The sequence below is a fragment of the Aedes aegypti genome, chromosome 2 (genome assembly GCF_002204515.2).
Source record: "Aedes aegypti strain LVP_AGWG chromosome 2, AaegL5.0 Primary Assembly, whole genome shotgun sequence".
Classification (NCBI taxonomy): Eukaryota; Metazoa; Arthropoda; class Insecta; order Diptera; family Culicidae; genus Aedes; species Aedes aegypti.
Window position 1 is genome coordinate 474038401 of NC_035108.1, and position 7972 is coordinate 474046372.

Genomic DNA, 7972 nt, shown 5'->3' on the forward strand with positions numbered 1-7972 from the left:
CAAACAAACTTAAGGACATTTAAGAGCATAGAATATAGTGTACATTTTGATATGGATGTCAATTGAACTGAAAACATCAATGAAAAACATAAATCAAGAAAACCACATTGAAAATTCAATCTGTGTGGTTTATCAGATATTCTTTTTACCACCAGATAATATGAACATTTCAACCAGTTTTTGTTGACGATAAAAACATGCAAAAATTTAACTATTTTAGTCTGATTTCAAGTCGCTGCTTTAAAAAAACATCCTTATTTTTGAAGAAGTGCAATAAAACTAAACAAATTAATCATTTTTTTTCATTATAATTTAGATGAAATTCTTAAGATGTCCATTTTACTGTTATTTCTTCTATTTCTAGTGTTTGGACTGAATTTTATAGCAGCGGTACCACAGGGCTGTAGTATCAGGGCAACTGATAAGTTCTAGTTTGGTTACAATAGGGTAGATTATCAATTATTGCACAGACTAAAAATACGCTAGTTATTGCACAGCCCATGCATTCCTTATGGGCGTGCAGAAATTGGAGCGTTTTTAGCCTGTGCAATAATTGGCAATCTACCCAAAATTATTTCAAATATTTTTTCGAAATAAGACGATGTATGATGGATGAATTTTAAACGCTATGTTTTTGTTTGGCTTCTAGCATCCTAGATTCAATAATAATTAAATCCAAAAGATTATAATTTGATTATAATTTCTTACAAATTTCAGATGACAAAAGTAACAGAAGTAACAAAATAATAGCGGTGTGCCAAAATAGAAGCCTTTGTCCTTCTTTTGAGAGAAAGTTTCGAAATGAGCTTGCTTGTGTTGAATAGTCGAAATTGTTTTGCTTATATTATTATGCAAATTCGACTGAACATATTTTTTGGAAGAGTACGTCAAAATGTGCAATCATAGAATACTTTTCACACACAAATAGACGTAACATTAACGTAATTTACATCGACCATGCTTTGAACAATAAATTTTAAACGAATAATAATTTTAAACGTTTTCGTTATTTTTTATACATTATTATACTGTATAGATTAGAGGTTCATTACATTAATGTCTACCTCTGCCACATGTTGTTATAGTTAGCAAATCAATATTGAATAAAATAGAACTATTGAACACGCGCTAAAATCACTATGTTACTATGAGCATTCTCATGCATTTCATTTTTCAACTCAACATTTTATACGTATATAAAAACTGTTCCATCATGAATGTCACATTTATGTACTCATTTCACATAGTTAAAAAAAAACTATTAGTTTTCGGTCTGATTGATCAGGTTTTGTTTTGTTTTCATGCATGGTTTTCTCTGACGAAGTAGAGAAAGCAACTGTATGCCGTTTACTTATTGCCTTTGAGTAGAAGCACAGGGAAAACTTGTTAACAACTATTAAACTAGTTGAACAACTACAGTATCTATTTTAAAGGGTATAGTTGCTAATTATTTAGGAATAGTTCTATTATCAACTTCAATAGAAAAATCATTTGTAGGGAAAGTGTACCAGTTATGGCCATAGTGGTTCCCTATTTGGCCATACGAGAAATTTAGATAACTTTCACATTTGAAATGTTTTTGAATGTTTAAACATCAAGATATATCTTAAATCTTACTACTACAACACACAAAATTTTTCAAAATGTGAAAACATTCAAATAATCCCGTATGGCGAAATAGGGAACCACTATGTCCATAACTGGTACACCTACCCTACTTCTTTTTATTGCGTTCGACATTTTATCAAACTAGATGTTAATTATGGCAGCCACGGAAAATTTCTCTAAGCAAACCACCTTCATCGAATGAAAATGCGTTTACTGTTTTTATTTTAACACATGAAATATTCCCATTTTGTTTTATTTTAATGAGCGAATACTTTATTTAAGACTGCGACGTATTGATAAATCAAAATGTACCGTATAAAAATCGCTTTTATTTAGCATCTTTAGTACTGACTAAATAATTAATTGTACATATTTATTCACAGCGATATATGCGATAAATAATATTGCTTTTAACAGAAATAGATTGAAAAATATATGCTAGTCAGTTAAGAATAATAGTATTATATGTTAAGAGCAACAAAGCAAGAAAATGTATGGTTATAATCGAAGCATATTTTGTATATAAAAATGTCCGAAAATCCTTACGAATGTGAGAACAATCAATGATCATCATAGCAGCAATGATGTGACTAAGGAAAGAGCACCAATTTTTGGCCCAGCAATAGTTCCCGACCCTTGCTTTGTATGAAAATCTGAAAATTGGCACAGCATTCTTGTAGGTCAAAAACTAGTGCTGTCTCTCTAACAAAGAGAAAATTAAAGCTTTAAATTTTCTTCAGGCAACTAGCTCTAAAAGACTTGTCAGCAATTGGAAAACTTCGAGCCTTATACCATAATAGTAGTTTACGCATCAAGAGTGATGATTTTTTAAAACACTCTTCGTTATTATCCAATTCAGAATAACATCATTTGAGGTTCTCTTGGATTCAACGGGATCGATTTGTAAGTTGGATGGATAAGGATTATAATAACTCTGTACATTACTATATTTAAATGTTTCGATAGATCTGTGAATTCAGAGTCAGCTAATCTAAATATTATAGTACGGTACGAAGATCGTATGTTTATCGGATATTCGAGTTACATATTAAGGTGAAGATGAATCGAAGCCAAACCTCAAATTTTCAAGCGCACGGATCTGGAAAACCAAACATCCGTTTAAGCTGAAAACTTAATCGATTGGTCACTCGCTGGTGGTGACCAATCGATTAAGTTTTCAGCTCGAACGGGAGTTCGGTTTTCCAGATTTGTGCTCTTGAAAATTTGAGGTTTGGCTTCGATTCATCTTCACCTTAAGTTTGCTAAATAATTTCAGTTGATCAAACATAATCGGAATAAACTTTTTTCATTTCCCAGTATTAAAGCAGAATTTCCCAAATGCGTCTCTCTGAAGAGGTCCGAGCATCTTGAAGAATTTACTTCTAAGGACACTAAGAAAGATACCAGAAACTGACAGACACTACTTAGGATTTGTCATCGTTCCAACAATGTTGATAACATGGTGTTTTGTCCGAAGTGTGAAGACTTGTTTCACTATCAATGCGTTGGAGTGAACGATTCTGTTGCGTCCAGTCAACCCTTCGAGACAAATGAGTACACCTATATTTGCTATACCTACTGGAGTACCCGAACCGCCAGGACCTGAGAGTTCTAACGATCCAGCTGCTGCAGTAGAAGTTAGTACGGAGGGAACAGACTAAGAGAAGTGGATAAACGAGGATGAATCTGTCATTCAAATACTTGTCAAATTTCATACAAAATCAATTTTCTCAGCGATTAGTTCATCTCTCATTCATTTCATTCCACTTCCACACTGAGGCAAAAATACTTAGGTTTTCCATAAATCAAGACTTATGAATCAGCCAAATTATGGTTTCATTCAACGCTTAACCATTTCGAAAATGGGATCATAAGTTTCATAAGTGAGAGCTTTGAATTCTTTAACAACAATTACTTGAAATAATTATCATAGCAATCGCTATAAGAACTGCTCTGCTCTTGATGTTGGCTACAAGTTAATCGAAAACAGATCACATGTTATCAAAACATGTAAATTTTTGAGCACGCCTGAAATAAGAGGCGAACATTATTATCGATTGATAAAATGAATCAAGATATTATCATTGCGTTTATTACCGATTTTCATTGAATGACTTATGAAATTTATTACTGAAATTCTTCACCAAAATCATAAGTAAAACTTAAAAATTTCAACAATAATCGTTGTGGCGCCAAATCATAATTATTTCTTAAGAAATTATTAAGTATTTTTGCCTTTTTTCGTAAATTTGTTTGAGGTGGATAGGAATGACGTCGTCAAGCAGCTGTCAGTTCTCGGAATATATCACCTTCTTAACCCCTCTACCAGCAGCTTCATTTTTACCGCTAAAAAATATTCAATTCGCGATAACTTTTTTGTTTCTCGGTATTTTTGCACCATTTTTTCACAAGACCTCAAAAAACTCTTCTAGTTTGAATCCGTATCGATGTTAATCATTCGTGATTTAGTTTTGAAGATATTCCGATGTTTCTTGGGGGACCGACATTCTCCATATAAAATATCTTTGGCGGCCATTTTGTTTTTGGTCAATTTATCAAAAAAAATAAAATCTGTACTTTACTATGCCAGGTAATAAAGAGCTTCTCTGAAAAAAAATCATACAAATCGGTTCTGTATTCTTGGAGAAATCTGAAAATTACGATATAAGGTTTTTTAGAGTTTTCAAGATCTTTATTTGTCTAGTGTGGTACTAGAAACATAAATGCTCATTCCTCAAAGACAGCTGCACAAAATTGCTTCATTTTTTCACAACATACTCGCATTAATGTATCATTTCGAGGAGTGAATATCCGAACACGATAAAAATTCTGTAGCCTGAGATATTTACGTGGGTTTTGGCTATGCGTTGGTCCCCCAAGGAATTTTGGAATACCTGCGGATCCAGATGACCACGACACATAATTCTGAAACTAGAAAAGATTTTTGAGAGCTTGTGAAAAAAATGCTTGGTGCAAAATATTGAGAAACAAAACAGTTATCGTGATCTGAATATTTTTTAGGGGTAAAAAATGAAGCAGCCGGTAGAGAGGTTAATACAGTACAGAGATGGATAGGAAGAGTGAAACTGTCCACTTTCTAACGCTAACATTTCGTGGAAAAAGGGCGGGCTCTTTATCCATATAGTCATACAATCTTGATCAAATTGTTTTGCTAGAACAGGCCATTGCTACCGGTGGATACTGTAACATATCCCATAAAATAAAAATATTATAATTATGTACTATGCCTTTGTTTAGGAGTCAGGTTTAAAATTGTTAAAATTTTTCCTTAAAAATGCCCAATCGACACACCTTTCCTGCACTAATCTCCATAAAACGCGCGCATATCTCCAAGAATGGGCACCATACTGGTAGGGTAACCAATATATTTTGGACCTCTATATATTTTGGACCCCCTGGGCCATTTTCCTACAAATTTCCCAGTTTAAATCGAAAGACCAACTCATTTCGCATGCCATTTGGAAAGATAGGACTATTCCGCACTTGCATCAACCGTTTGTACATAGAAAATGTGTTTATTGTATCTGAGATTAATTTAATTTAATCGGTTCATCCATGCAACCGTTACAACACGTTACACACAGAAATTGAAGCCGCCAGAAATTTTTCAGATGTAAACAAAAACGTTTTTCAAATTTCCGCCCTAAAAGCGTAGAATTTCTTCGGTTTTCCATTGTCAATCGATTGATTAGACTATGGGCAAGCATATTATATAACGAGTGTCGTGGACTTTTTCGCCAATCGATAAAAAATGCCGGGGGTCCAAAATATATACTTTGAGTGTCCAAATTTTGGTGTGTCCAAAATAATAAAAATCAGTGCATCACAATTCAATTATTTTCGACATTTTTTGAATCCCACATGATCGTAGGGGCATTTTTATCAAGTAGGGGAAGTTTTTCTCTACATTTAGGCATGTTCTTTGACTTGGTTACGCTGTGCAATTAATTAATTGAGACAAAAAACTAAAATCACTTCCTTAGGGGGTCCAAAATACGACCGTTACCCTACACGGAGAAAATGAAGTACTCAAAAGTGCACTGATAAAAATCCACACGCTCGATCTGTGTGTTTAAAATTATGGATCGATTCATGAACGTCCATATCGATTTGCTATGATTTTCTTGCAAACTTCGTGTGTTTTGCTTCATGGATTGATTCATCAACCGACAACAGGGATTCCATATTTTTTCCACATAAGTTCCCGAAGCTTTCTCTTCAGATTCGTATGTGTGAACCTATGGACGCATAGATCATCACTCCAACACGGATTCAGTGTGTTTTGCTTATGGTTATCTTGTGTCATAATCATCATGTTCAAGTTGGTCGATTCATTGATTTGCGCAATGAGATTGTTATGATGAAATCCATGAGCTATGCTATCGATTTCCATGTTCAAAGCTTCTAATTTTTTTATGATCAACCCATGGGATGCATAGTGAATTGAATTGCGGTTGGACCTCGTGTCGAACGACAGTCATCATCATGCTTCCAAAGAGAAGAAGCAAATTTTGAAGCTGAAAGTGTTAGATGAAAATTTGTGAATTCGATTTTTCTTTTATTAGTGAAGTTGACCGATATACGAGAATTCTACCTTTCTATAAGAAAACATTGATTATAATGTATAGTTGTATGTATAGTGTATAGTAGAAAAATCGGATTCCACCAACAGATTTTCCTGGCTTTCAGTTTCGAAAAAAATGGAATATGCTTATCTCTGGCTTCCAAAATTATGGATTTGCGGCGTCCCGCTGCTTGTTGCTGGCTCACGGGTTTGAAAAAAAAAAAGAGCTTGCGACAAGCAGAGGAGCCTCGGATCCATATTTTGGGGAGCAAAAGTTTTTCTACCAAATTTCTTCTTTTAGTCCCTTGACATTTATGTTCTATCACACATGACTATCTAAAGCTACTACATTTCGAATTCAATAAGCAAATCAGTTGGTTTTCATGATTTAATATTTGGAAATTCATGTTTGTTTCACATGACATCCTAATGTTGATACACATGTTATTATACCGTGAAATCAATGATGAAATCCATATGGCTACCACACTCAAATCATGTGGTTTTCCTCATGGACCTATGCATGGGTTCATTATTTGACGTTTTAGCGGTGCCGTGTTATTTATGTGGCCATGGAAACCAGTGAATTCGGCACCGCTCAAACGTCTAATTAGTGAACCCGTGCATAGGTCCATTGCGCAAATCTATAAGTGAAACACACGACCTTGACGTGTAGATTTTTCTCAGTGTGACTTCATTCCACTCAATTCCGCAGGCTTTGCAGAATTCGCTCTCATTTGAGTATGAAGCACGATCAAAGCAAGCAAAGAAAAATATCCCATCTGTTGCGGTCCACGATCGTCATTGTATCGCAAGGTGTAACAAGTCTGATAAATGGAAGCAGTGAGCGAGAGCCCCAAAGAGAGAGCGATGATAAAACCCATTTTACTCGCTTGTTTACCGTTGGGGATAGGTGTTTTTCTTTACTGGCACGATAAACAATCCACGAACTTCCAATAGCAATAGTGTCCCCCAGGCTTGGAGCACGTTTAGAGGGGTTTTATCATACACTACTATCCCCCCAATCTGATCAAAGTTGTAGCAGTATACGATAAACAGTCTCTCATAATGTGCAGCATGTTATGATAGTTACAGAGAGCGATACGTGAGCGACAGTGCTGGAAAAGTTCGCATCACGAAGCAGCTCACGAGTGTATACCAACGCATAACAAACATCACAGACTCGGGAACTGGCTAGGTGTGAGTAAGTCCGCACCCGTCTGCTCGGGAGAACATGTCAAAAGAAGTAACAACAAGTTCGGGAGCGTTTACTCGCGAGTAACCGAGCAAGGTGTGATTTATTATGGTTTTGACAGATAAATGAATAGTATAACCAGCAAATTGACAGTAAACTACTAGTTTGTAGTCAAAAGCCCTTGAAAACCATAAATCTCGGAGGGGAAGCAGCTTTTTTCCCAAAAGCACAATATGACTCTGAACAGCTCCGAACACGTTCGCGAATCACTTTTAGCTTCAGTTACTCGGGAGCCGACAGATGCGAGTAAACCAGCGCTCTGACGCTCGGGAGCGTTTGGTTTTGTTTTTGTTTCAGTTCAGAAGAAGTGTTCGCCACTTTCCATCACTGGTGAGCGATTCTCTCAATTTTCTCAGGATTCAATCCCTGCAATTCCGGGGGTTCGTGCGTTAACCTAATTTTGAGTTGATGGGGTTGTTTTCATTTGCAGCCATTCGAAAAAATACCTACTGGCTAAGTTCTTTTCACTCAACCGGCAGATCAAATAACTCAACTTCCAGTACTATGTCACTTACTCAAATTTG